Source organism: Nicotiana tabacum, chromosome 22, assembly GCF_000715075.1.
Source record: "Nicotiana tabacum cultivar K326 chromosome 22, ASM71507v2, whole genome shotgun sequence".
In the NCBI taxonomy this organism is placed as follows: Eukaryota; Viridiplantae; Streptophyta; class Magnoliopsida; order Solanales; family Solanaceae; genus Nicotiana; species Nicotiana tabacum.
The window spans coordinates 119641915-119655245 of record NC_134101.1 but is presented as its reverse complement, the minus strand read 5'-3'; positions in this window follow the sequence as shown (position 1 = coordinate 119655245).

The window sequence follows — 13331 nt, the reverse complement described above, 5'->3', positions numbered from 1 at the left end:
TAACCCTAGCCGCCCCTATTCCCCTTCGCCTGAAACCCGGCGGCATCAACGCCGCCGGTCACCAAAGTAACACCCCAGAACCCCCTGAGCCTCCTCTATCCAAATATGTTATCTGCTTGGTTCGAATCTCCCTGAAGGTTCTCGAATCTTCATTTGAAGATTCGAGCCAAGTTCAGATCTAAACCAAACAACACCTAGTTAACACCATAGCTTCCCCTAGTCATCCTGAGTATGGATCTGTTGGTTGTTTGGATCGAATCAGTTCTGAACTTCTCGAATCTTCTTTTGAAGATTCGGACCAAACAAGGACGAACTCAGATCCATTTCAAACTAACACCAAATGACCCCTAGGCTACCCTCACCCTTATATCATGTTTGATTCCTTTCGAATCTAACCAGAAATGATTAGGTCCCAAATCGAACCTTCAGGAAACCTAGAAATACCAAACTTCTGGATTTTTATCCAAATTGATTAAAGGATTGAGGTTTAATCGACCTTAGTCGAAGTATTTTCAGTGGAAAATACTTCGACTAAGGTTTGTTTGATTTCAAACAAAAAGTCCAAATCCAAGTTGAGTTCGAGTCGGAATAAAATTGAAGATTCGAAGGTATTTTTCTATTTATTTTTTTGTATTATACGTGTATTTTTATGTTTGTTCTAGTCTGTGTCAATAGCTTTTTAATTTTTCATATTTGTTTTGATCAATTCTGTCATTTCTGTCTACTTAATCCGAATGTGAATTGTTTCTGTTGGTTGTGATTGTTTACAATGTGTGTAATCGACTCGATTAGGTTCGTCGATTAGTTATATTACGAATTTTTCATTTCTGGAAATGTTGACTAAAACAGTCTGCTTCTATTGTTTTAGACTAATTATTGACAAATGTTGTAAATAGTCAATTGATTAATGCTCGTCAATTAAATCATGATTGTTTGTGAATCAGTGAATTCAAATGTATGTTGTATATGTTATTGTCTGAACATTAAAGTTTCAGGGCATTGTCAGTATTGACAATGATCCTGTGTGTGTTTGATCTTGGTTTAATGTTAAGTCCAGTCTGAATTGTTATGATAATTTCAGAAATATGCTGTTATGATGTTAGTTCTGAATTCAGTATAATATTGCTGTAATGTCAAGTTTGAATTCAAGTTTACAAAAGTTGTTCAAATACAATTGTGTTAGGAGGTTAATAGGATTGGTTATAGCTGTAAATCAGAAAGATAATTAAGTTTATACAGATTTTAGAATCTGTTTTACAGTAGGTTCTGATTTTTCAGTAATGACATCAGGATTTCAGGGGCATTTCTGGGAATGAAACAGTAAAAACAGGGTGTTAGTGCTAGTGTATTATAATGTAATGTTAGTGACTATTAGTTAATGATACTAATGGGGAACAAGGGATAATGGAATGCTGGAAATCAGGAAAAGTTCACTTAATGGGATTTAAAGTAGTAAAAGCAGATTTTAATAGAATTTTTCTGTTTTTAAAAGATATAAGGGGTCCAAGAAGCACTTAAATTGCTTAGGACCAGCCCTGTATAAATACAGGAGCTGGACAGACAGTTAAGGGGGAGAGTTTCTTTTCAGAAAATAAAGGCAGTTTTTCAGAGAAAGAGAGTTAGAGAAGATTTTAAGAAAGAAAAAGAAAAGGAGAAGGAAGAGATTTTTAGGATTAAGATTCTAAAAAAAAAAAGAAAAGAACTCAGATTCTGTTTAAAAAGGAAAGAGAGGAAGAAAACAGAAAGAGAAATAGAAAAGAGAACATTCGCACACACACACACACAATCTGAAACAGAAAAAATCAGAAATAAGGAATCCACAACAGAAAGAAACTGAAATCTGAAATGCATTCTTTCTGGAATCTGTCCGTTGTTTGCCTGTGAATGTTATTCAGAAAATCTGAAATTTCCTTAAGTCTCTGTCACTGTTCATCTGGGTCAACGGGTCTTGTTCAGTCTTGTTGTGTTATTGGTATATTCTACTGATTTTGTTATTGCTGCTACTGCTGAAATTTACTCCTCCTACCTTCATTTTCAGGTACATGTCTTTTAAATTTTATGTTGAAAAGAGATTCAACATGACAAATAAATAGAGTTTGAATTGTAATACTGTCTTCTACTCATTTGAGTTCTTTATTTGAAAATTTCAGCTTTGGTTTCATGTTGGTTAACTAGTAGTGAGTTCGACTCGATGGCTACAAGTTAACTGTTTTATTTTTGAAATTCATATAAAACTTTGTAATAATATTATTCATGTCAAATTTCATTAGTTTAGTTATCTATGAGTTGTGTAAATAGGAAGCCTGCAGAAAGTTGGCTTTATTTACATTTTTTGCGGTATTGTTAGATAGGTATAGCATAATATGGAAATATCAAGGAAAATATGCTATCAGTTTATTTTGTTAGATAATTAATTGTTGTTTAAAGCTAGATAATGATTGATTGCAATTAGCTATCTTTTGGCATAACATTGGTTGTGTTCATAATCCACAGTTGAAAGACGAGTTAGTATAGTCCATTATGTTTATGATGTCAAATATGGTAAGTAATATTGTATGCAATATTCATTTTTATTTAGTCAATTAGACTTGTTCTCTTTCTTAATAATAAAAGGGTTTATGAACTTATACGATGTAAAAGTTAATGGTTGTAATAATTCATATAGATCTAGAATCAAATGGGTTTGAATTATATATATAACTCAATCATAGGCATAATTAATTAAGTTAATTAGGCCTATTAGATTAAAAGCAAGCATATAAGAATGAAAAGAGATGTATAAGCATAAATTGCCACACTTCATATCAATGATAATTAGAAGTAGAATTTGCATTAAGTAAATAATGAAAATTCTCGGAAAATATTTCCTTCCTTTATGAATCATTTATTTTCAGTTTCATATGCAATTTATTCTTTGGCATACATATATATGTCATATTTGTTTATGTCATATATATATATATATATGTCATATTTGTTTAAAAATAGTATTAATCATATTTTTATTCTGTTCTTTGAATTTGAATAGTCTTGGATAAACATGTTATATGCGGAAATTATAATCAATGGGCAACATTCAAAAATTGTGAATTCTTTTTCAAGAATTAAGGATATCTAAAAATGAAGATTTCTCATAATGTAATAAAACAATTTATGGAAAAATCCCTAATATCATTACAAAAATGTCGCGCAATTAGGGATACGTTCGCGTACCCTGATTATATTTTTAAAAGCTAAATTTGAATTATGCGTACGCGCAATTTCGAACGAATATTTAATAAAAAGGATTTTTCCAAAGGCGTTAAATCAATTTCATAAAAAACCGAGATGTACAGTTCACTATTCAGAAAAACAAATATTCTTGATTCGACACAACTTCGAAAAATGATTGCTCAGTAATTATATTATCGAAAGTTATTGTGTACACGTACGCGTGACACAATTCCGTATTTTTAATTTATAACACGAATATACGTACGCGTAATTCGATTTAAAGAAGGGTTCTCAATCACAATAAGTATAAGCGGTAGTAAAAACAGATAACATCTATATATATTTAATAAAATCAAGATAATTAAGCCAATAATAAAAACAGTTAAGCGACCGTGCTAGAACCACGGAATTCGGAAATGCCTAACACCTTCTTCCGGATTAACAGAATTCCTTACTCAGGATTTCTGGTTCGCAGAATAATAAACAGAGTCATATTCTCCTCGATTCAGGGATTGAAATTGGTGACTTGTGACGCCTTAAAATTCCCAGGTGGCGACTCTGAAAATAATTAAATAAATCCCGTTTCGACTGTCCTTTAATTGGAGAAAACTCCCCACGCGCCCCCGCGGGCGCGGCAAAAAGGAGGTGCGACAGCTCTGGCGACTCTGCTGGGGATAAAGTGTTGCCGTAACCCAGAACCATTGGTTCAGGGTTTTAAGAATTCGAGCTTAAAATATCTGTTTTTATTGGCTTTACTTACTATATAATTTTCAACTGTTTATATGCTAATATGCTAAATGTTTTTTTTACCGCTTTAATATTATTTGAATTGTGAATATATACAACTGCTACGAAACCCCCTTCTTTCTGAGTCTTCTGAATTTATGGTGTACACGTGCGCGTGACCCACCTTTCTGTTAAAGTCATACCAAATAAGACGAAGTTGGGACAAGTAACTAGGCCGGGCAGACTTTCGTGCTCCCGGTACGTTGCCCCCGCTTCGGCTCAAACTGTCCGTTTGGGTAAGCCAGGTTTAGAACAATCAACCTAAGGTTTTACACTTAGAATAACTCAGCCATGTACCGGATCCCTAGTAGGAACGAATATTTGCATCATATGCATTTGGCCTTGGAGACTCAACACAGGGGTTGGGTCTGTCTAGGACAGGTGAACCAAAAAATTAAAAGACCATCATGATGCATCCTACTTGTTACTTGTGCGTTCATTTGCCTCGAACATGCTTGTTGACCAGCTTAAATAAAATCTTGGTAAGAAGCAAGGAATAAAATGGGTTGCTTTAAAATTTTCGAAAAAATATAGTTCTAAATTTTGAAATAAAAGTATTTAATAAAAAAAAAATATTCGAAAATGATTTTTAGTATAAATTTTTACAAAATAAATTTTGACTTTATTAAAATTAAATTTCAGATACAAAATGAGCACTACACAAAGCCCCTCATCCACAAGTACGGAGGAATTTCTATGTCAGCTTCAAATGTGGTGGTATGATTTAGGCGAAGACGATCAAAAATGGGTCGTCAAACATTTGGGAAATCTCACGGACATTATGAAAGTTGAGCCTCAGGATGATCTGATTAAGGCATTAGTAACTTTCTGGGATCCTGTTTACAATGTTTTTCGTTTCTCTGACTTCGAGCTTACTCCTACATTAGAGGAGGTATCTGGCTATGTTGGTTTTGACGGAAGTTTAAGAAATCAAAGCTTGATATTCACAAAGGCTCCTTCAATACATCGATTCTTCGGTCTTCTGAACATCAGCAGTCAAATCAGGAAAAGCAATGTCATCAATGGATGTTGTTCCTTCAACTTTTTGTATTCCAGGTTTGGAAAGTCAGATGGGTTCGAAATTCATGAGAAAGGCCTTACTAATAAGCAAAACAAAGACACTTGGCAGATGCACCGTCGATTTGCTTTCATGGTGGCTTTTCTAGGAGTCATGGTCTTCCCAAATAAAGAGCAAACAATTGATATTCGCACCGCAAAAATTGTGAAAATCCTCACCACTAAAGAAAATCACACCTTTGTCCCCATCATTCTATCAGATATTTATCGGGCTTTGACTTTATGCAAATCAGGAGCGAAAGTTTTCGAAGGATGCAAAATTTTGTTGCAAATGTGGGTGATTGAACATCTCCAACAACAACCCAAGATCATACAGTATGGGTCGAACAAAGCTAATTGCATCGAGAGCTATGAGGAAAGAACAAAAAATTATCAAGCTCCAGAAGGGATAGAAGCATGGGTATCTCATCTAAAGGCTTTAACGGCAAATCAAATTGAATGGACTCTGGGATGGCTCCCGATGAGAGAAGTAATACATATGTCAACCTCAAATAGTTATATACTACTATTGGGATTGAGAAGCATTCAGCCGTATGCACCACTAAGAGTCCTAAGGCAACTAGGGAGATATCAAATAGTTCCTAATGAGGAAGATTTGAGTATGCAAGTAATCGAGTTACACCCAGAAGCCACTATTCCCGAAGCTTCACTTCAGCAAATGTGGAATGGGTGCCTATACTTGAAAAGTGATACTCAAGTCCTAGACACTACCAAGGGTGAGATAAATCCTGGATATGCGAGGTGGTTCGAAAAGCGATCTCGCGTGGATGATGTACCAGAACCTGAGCTAAAAAGGCAAACAAAAAGACCCCATGTTCAAAACTTCAATGATAAAATCCAAGAACGGTTAATCTGGGGAGAAAAAGAAAAAGGGTACAAAGCCACTATCCATGCCCTAAAAGAAAATCTAAGAAGCCTCAGTTTGGAGAAAGATTTGCAAGAACAAGAAGCCAAAGGCGAGAAAAAGAGTCTAGCTTGTGAGAATGAAAATCTTCATGCTCGATTCCTAAAAATGAAAAGAGTCTCTGAAACGCCAAAGAGAAGCTGGAAGGATCAAAAAATCATCGCCAATATCTTCGAAAAATTGCAAGATTATGATTCCATTCTTGCGGAAAACGAAAGGGCATTGAGCAAAGCAAAAGAAAGGATCCAACAATTAAACGAAGAAGCCAGATCTAACAAGGAACGCCAAGATAGGCAATCCGAAAAAGACAAGGCTCAATTCAAGAAGGAAAAAGACTATTGGATGCAATCAGAAGACCAGCTTCGTGCACAACTAGAAGAGGCAAGAAGATGCAACAGAGAATACCAACAAGCAGACCTCGACAGGGAAAGATCGCAAGCAAGATTAGAGCAGGCCAGACTCCGAGCTCTATTAGAATCAACTTTAGATCGTGAAAACCGTGTCAGAGACATAGCCACCACTCGTCAGCAGCAATTGCAAGACCAAGACCGACGTCTCCAAGGTTTCAGGGCACAAATCCACGACTTGGCAGTCTTCACATCTCAAAGTTATGTAAACTGCCAAGGAATGGATTATGAAAGGTTTACAGAGCATGCGCCCACTTTTGCTCGTCATCTAGCAATGGAGTTGGAAAGGATGTACCGTACGCTGGGAGGCCATCCAGGTCAAGCCCCACATTGAGCAGATAATCCAATATTAGAGAACAAAAGTGGAAAGTGGGGCATTTTGTGAGATGTTATGAATTGTATCTTTTATTTTGATTTAAGTGTGTGTGTTTCAAGCTATTTTCTTAAAGTTTTCAAATGTAATTCCATCTTTGTGTAATAAATAAACATGATTGACTTTGGTCCGAACTACGCAAGGTCTAATTCATATTTGACATGATACGATTCGACCACCACGATCAAGATATATATAGTAAATAAATGCAAATGACAATTTTTCAATTTCAAGAAAGCTGGGACGACATAAGCAACCGAGCGAATGCATAATAGAAAGGGATTATTTGTCTAGGAGCATTGCATCTCAACGTGTGATTATATATGTGTTAAACTCTCAAAACTAACAAGTTTGTCCATTTTCAGAATTCAACCAGTTAGTTTCTCTAAAGAGTATACTGGCATATTATCACTATCATACAAGATCAAAAGGACCAATACCCGAAAGTATGTCTATCCCAGATGTTGACACAGGTATGGAGATAGAAGAGATGGATGTCGGGAAAATGAAAGAAGAAATGCTTAAGCTCAAGCAGCAAATGGCTGAAATGTACCAAGCTTGGTCTACAGGACAGTTACCCCCATCTTACCCAAATAACCCTGCTCCATCAATGATCCAAACTCAGGATAATATCACCACTGAATTATCCCCAAGTTTCCCCATTTATCAGCACTACCGAGGCACTACCTCTCAGACACCGCAGTCTCCACCTCCAAAACCAGTTCCGTACCTTCCTCCACCTATGACTCCTGTTTTTGTAGCACCTCCCCCTGCTACATTTCACAAATCTCCTAGTGAGCCCACATTTCAGGCCCAAGACAACCAATATTACCCCCCGGAGCCCACCTTCAAAACCTCCGAAATCAATTCACCTGCTCCTCGGTTTGATCTCCCAACCGAAATTGACAAGCCAGCCAAAAATGCTGAACAAGAAGAGATGTTCAGGAAGGTCAAAAGTCTAGAACAGTCGTTCCGAGACATGCGGGGATTAAGTGGGCAAGTCAGTGTAGCCTACAAAGATTTATGCTTATTCCCTAATGTACAATTGCCATTTGGCTTCAAGATGCCCAAATTTGACCTATACAGCGGGCACGGCGACCCAGTAGCCCACTTAAGGGGTTTCTGTAGCAAGATGCGAGGAGCTGGGGGAAAGGATGAATTATTGATGGCTTACTTCAGTCAAAGTCTAAGCGGATTAGCTTTGGAGTGGTATACACGCCAAGACCATGGAAGATGGTACACCTGGGATGACCTGGCACAGGCATTCGCATACCATTTCCAATACAATCTGGAAATCATCCCAGATCGATTATCTTTGACCAAATTTGAGAAGAAACACAATGAAAGTTTCAGAGAGTATGGTTTTCGGTGGAGAGAACAGGCAGCAAGAGTGGATCCTCCTATGAAGGAGAGCGAAATGGTAGACTACTTCCTCCAAGCCTTAGAACCAACTTACTACGCCCACTTGGTTTCAGCGGTTGGAAAATCATTCAACGAGGTATTGAAGATGGGAGGTATGGTGGAAGAAGGCCTCAAGACAAATAAAATTATGAGCTATTCAGCAATTAAGGCAACTACTCAAGCTATTCAAGGCGGGGTAGGAGGAATCGGAAGAAAGAAAAGGGAGGAAGCAACCGTAGTTGATTCAGGAATTTGGCCGGGACCCAGGGGTTCACCGCTTTACTATAATCAGCAACGACCTCGCCAATCAGCTTACCACCATGATTCATCCCAACATTACTATCACCCTTCAGAGCCTCATTTCGCCATTAACCACGCTCAAGCATACAATCAGCCACCTGTTCACACCAATTGGCGTGCTCCTGTCACACCAAATACCTACCCCCGAGCTTATCCCGGACCAGGTTTCAGGCCTAGGCCAGCATTCAGGGGAGAAAGGGAACAGAAAAAGAAAACTTACACTCCATTGGGAGAGTCTTACACTAGTCTGTTCCACAGGCTGAGACAGTTAGACATGTTGAGACCAATACAATCCAAGCTACCCAATCCTCCACCAAAGAATCTGGATTACACCATTAGCTGTGAATATTGCTCCGGTGCACCAGGCCATGATACGGAGAAATGTTGGCATTTGAAAAATGCAATACAAGAGCTGATTGATACTAATAAAATCGAGGTTCAAACCCCCGAAGCTCCAAATATCAATAGAAATCCGATGCCAGCCCATCAAGAGGCTAATATGATAGAAATCATACAAGCTGATGGGGAGACAAAGAAGCCGTCACAAACTGTCATGATGATCAAGTCTCATGAAACCAAGCCAGATAAGCAGTTAATGGAGGAGAAGCCGGTGTCTAAGCGTAACAAGAATGGTGATGAACCGTCTATGATAGTCGATGAGGGATCATCAAACAAAGTTGCCACAAGACAAGAGAGGCCGAAGGTGATAGTACCAGGGGTTGCTAACAAACCCGTTGTATTCGTAGAAGGAGCACGTACAGATCGGGTTATTATTGCACCTGTAATCCAGCTGCCAATCATCAACAACAAAGCCATCCCATGGAACTATGAACGGGTGACCGTAATGTACAAGGGCAAAGAAATCAAGGAAGAAGTGTGTGAGGTGCAAGGCTTGACTCGTTCGAGAAGATGTTTTACTCCCGAAGAGCTGAGAAAAACTAAAAACAATCCAATGCCAACAAAGAAAGCTGTGACGGAAGAAGAGGCGGAGGAGTTTTTAAGAAAAATGAAGCTCCATGATTATTCTGTTGTGGATCAATTAAAGAAGACCCCCGCTCAAATTTCATTGTTGTCATTACTGATCCATTCAGAGGAACACCGTCTGGCGTTGATGAAAATCCTGAATGAAGCTCATGTTCCTGAAAAGATCTCTGTAAATCATTTGGGCAAAATAGCCAACAGAATCTTTGAGACAAACAGGATTACATTTGCTGATGATGAATTACCTGTGGAGGGTACCGAGCACAACAGAGCTCTTTACCTCACCGTGAAATGTGAAAACTCCGTAGTAACCCGGGTATTGGTCGACAATGGGTCCAGTGCAAACATATGCCCTCTCTCCACTTTAAACAAATTAAAAATTAAAGAGGAGAGGATCCAGAAAAATAGCATCTGCATACGAGGATTTGACGGGGGAAGCAGAGATTCATTTGGCGACATAGTGTTGGAGCTAACTATAGGGCCAGTTGAATTCACAATGGAATTCCAAGTGTTGGACATATCTGTTTCCTACAACTTGTTATTGGGTCGACCATGGATCCATGCTGCTAAAGCAGTCCCGTCAACACTACATCAGACTGTCAAGTTTGAATGGGACCATCAAGAAATAGTCGTGCATGGAGAAGAAAGTTTAAATGCTCACAACAGCACCATTGTACCAGTCGAGGGAGCAGAAATTGACTAAGGACCATGGGTGTACCAAGTGTCCGACACAGTGTCAGTAGAGAAAATTCCAGAAGGGAAATACCTTCCGAATCCAAAGATATCTTCTGCATCAGTCATGGTAGCTTACGAAATGTTAAAGAATGGCTTTATACCCGGCAAAGGTCTGGGCTTATCTCTGCAAGGAATTGTACAACCAGTATCTCTCCCCGAGAACTGGGGAACATTCGGTTTAGGGTTCATACCCACTGCCAATGACGTAATGAGGGCCAAGAAGCTGAAACACCAAACATGGGTTCTTCCAAAACCAGTCCCACATCTGTCAAAGTCTTTTGTCAAGACCGGCACTAAAAATCGCCCGGTAACAACAATTCCTAAATCCCAGGTCAATCCTGAGGAAGAATTAATTGAAAGGTTCGAGAAATTGTTTAGTGATGTGAATATGTTGGAAGACGGAGAAGGGTGTAGCAACGCAGAAGTTCAATTCGTTGGACCGAAAACAAAGCTCAATAATTGGATAGCCACTCCTCTCCCAATTCGAAAGGAGTCTTGGTAGTTTATTTTGATTTTTCTTTCAGTTTGTTTGGGTTATTTCAAGGTTGTAATCCCAAAGTTTATCTTACAGTTGGTTTGAAATGTGCAAAACCTTGTTATCTTTCATCATCCAATAAAAAGCAATTTCCTTTTTATTTTCATTCCTAATAGCTTTCTTTTCTTTTTCTTCTTTTCTATACAGTTCCTTTTACGCTGGCTCTAGTGATATGGCATGCATGAGGAATCTTCAGCCCAGTCTTAAAAATCAATCTGGTTCTGAAGTAATAATTCAAGAAATATATTGCGATTACGAATCAGAATATGATGAAGATGAGGGTTTTGAAGAGATTAGTAAAGAGTTAATTCACTTTGAGGAAAAAATCAAACCTAACTTGAGTGATACTGAGGACGTCAATATAGGGGACACGAGTAATGTCCGGGAAACTAAAATAAGTGTCCATCTGGAACCAAAGATCCGAGAAGAGTTAGTTAAAGCACTCATAGAATTCAAAGATGTATTTGCATGGTCGTATGACGACATGCCAGGCTTGAGCACTGATTTAGTGGTCCACAAATTGCCCACCGATCCAATGGTTCCTCCTGTCAAGCAGAGGCTGAGAAAATTCAAGCCTGATATGAGTATGAGAATTAAGGAAGAAATCACCAAACAATTGGAAGCAAAGGTCATTCGAGTTACTCGATATCCTGATTGGTTGGCTAATGTCGTTCCTGTGCCAAAGAAAGATGGCAAAATTAGAGTATGCGTCGACTATCGCAATCTCAACAAAGCAAGTCCAAAGGATAATTTCCCATTACCCAATATACATATTTTGATCGACAATTGTGCCAAGCATGATATAGGGTCTTTCGTGGATTGTTATGCCGGGTATCATCAAATTCTAATGGATGAAGAAGATGCAGAAAAGACGGCATTCATCACACCATGGGGAACTTATTGCTACCGGGTAATGTCATTCGGTTTAAAGAACGCCGGAGCAACCTATATGAGAGCAATGACCACAGTGTTTCATGATATGATACATAAGGAGATTGAGGTATACGTGGACGATGTGATCATAAATTCAAAGCATCAGGCCGACCACGTTGGAGATTTGAGGAAGTTCTTCTTAAGACTTCGCAGGTACAACCTCAAGCTTAACCCTGCCAAGTGCACATTTGGAGTTCCATCCGGAAAGTTGCTGGGATTCATAGTCAGTCGACGAGGCATCGAGCTAGATCCATCAAAGATCAAAGCCATCCAAGAACTACCACCCCCAAGAAACAAAACTGAAGTAATGAGTTTGTTGGGAAGGTTAAATTATATTAGCAGGTTTATTGCTCAGCTCACAACAACTTGTGAACCAATTTTCAAATTGTTGAAAAAGGATGTTGCGGTCAAATGGACTGATGAGTGTCAAGAAGCGTTTGATAAGATAAAAGGGTACTTGTCGAAACCACCCGTGTTAGTCCCGCCAGAGCCAGGAAGACCTTTGATTCTTTACTTAACGGTTTTGGAAAATTCATTTGGTTGTGTATTGGGGCAACATGACCTCACTGGCAGAAAGGAACAGGCCATCTACTACCTTAGCAAGAAGTTCACAGCTTATGAGGTTAAGTATACTCATCTGGAAAAGACATGTTGCGCCCTAACATGGGTGTAAGCACGTGATTTTTGCTTCACGGACAGTCACTCCAAAAGAAATAGTAACAAAGGACCTCGCTGTACAATTTTCAAGTTTCCGTAACATGTGCTGTTAGTCATGTGTGGTTCTGTCCATTTTGTCCATTTTTACATTATTAAACAAAATACAAAATGTGTATGTCCTGGTAATTAGACCATAATTCATTCAGTAAAAGAAAATTCACAAAAATATTCTAGGGTGCGATTTAACCTATTTAAATATTTTGATAATTATGTTTGTTTGAATTTCATTTTTATTTTTTAGTTTTAAGATTAGAAAAAAAAAGAAAGGGAAAAGGAAAAAAGAAAGGGAGAAAAGAATGAAGGAAGCGGTTTGGGCCAAGGAAATAAACCAAAAATAGGCCCAAACCAACGATCTGACCCGGTCCAAACCAGGCCTGCCCAGGCACCTCCTGAAACGACGTCGTTTCAGGCAAATCAATCTGAGCCGTCCGTCCCAGCCGATCTAACGATTCAGGACTTCTTTCAGCGACCCACGTGCAAACCCGACCCAAATAACCAGCCTGACCCAATCCCTCACTTAAACCAAACGACCCCGTTTAACTGCCAAACGACCCCGTCTCATTTCTCAGCATCAGATCCAAGCCGTTGAGATCATCTGATCTAACGGCTCAGATCCAATCCCATAGACCATATATAAACCTTCCCTTATACCCACGCCCCCTATACCAACACCCCACCCCTTCGTCCCCAAGTCGAACCCGGACCTCCCATTAGAAACCCTAGCCGCCCTCGTCTCCCTCGCCATTAAAGCCGGCGGCACGAACGCCGGTGACCACCTCCTGAACACCCTAAGACCCCCTCACTCTCCTGAACAGGGATCTGTTACCCTCTTGCCTCGAATCACCTTCCCTCGTCTCGAATCTTCGTTTGAAGATTTGAGTCGAACCCGGACCTATGCCAAACCACCCCATCTTCATACCAGACATTCCCCTGACCTTCCTCGTGACCAAACCAAGCTTGGTTTGGTCC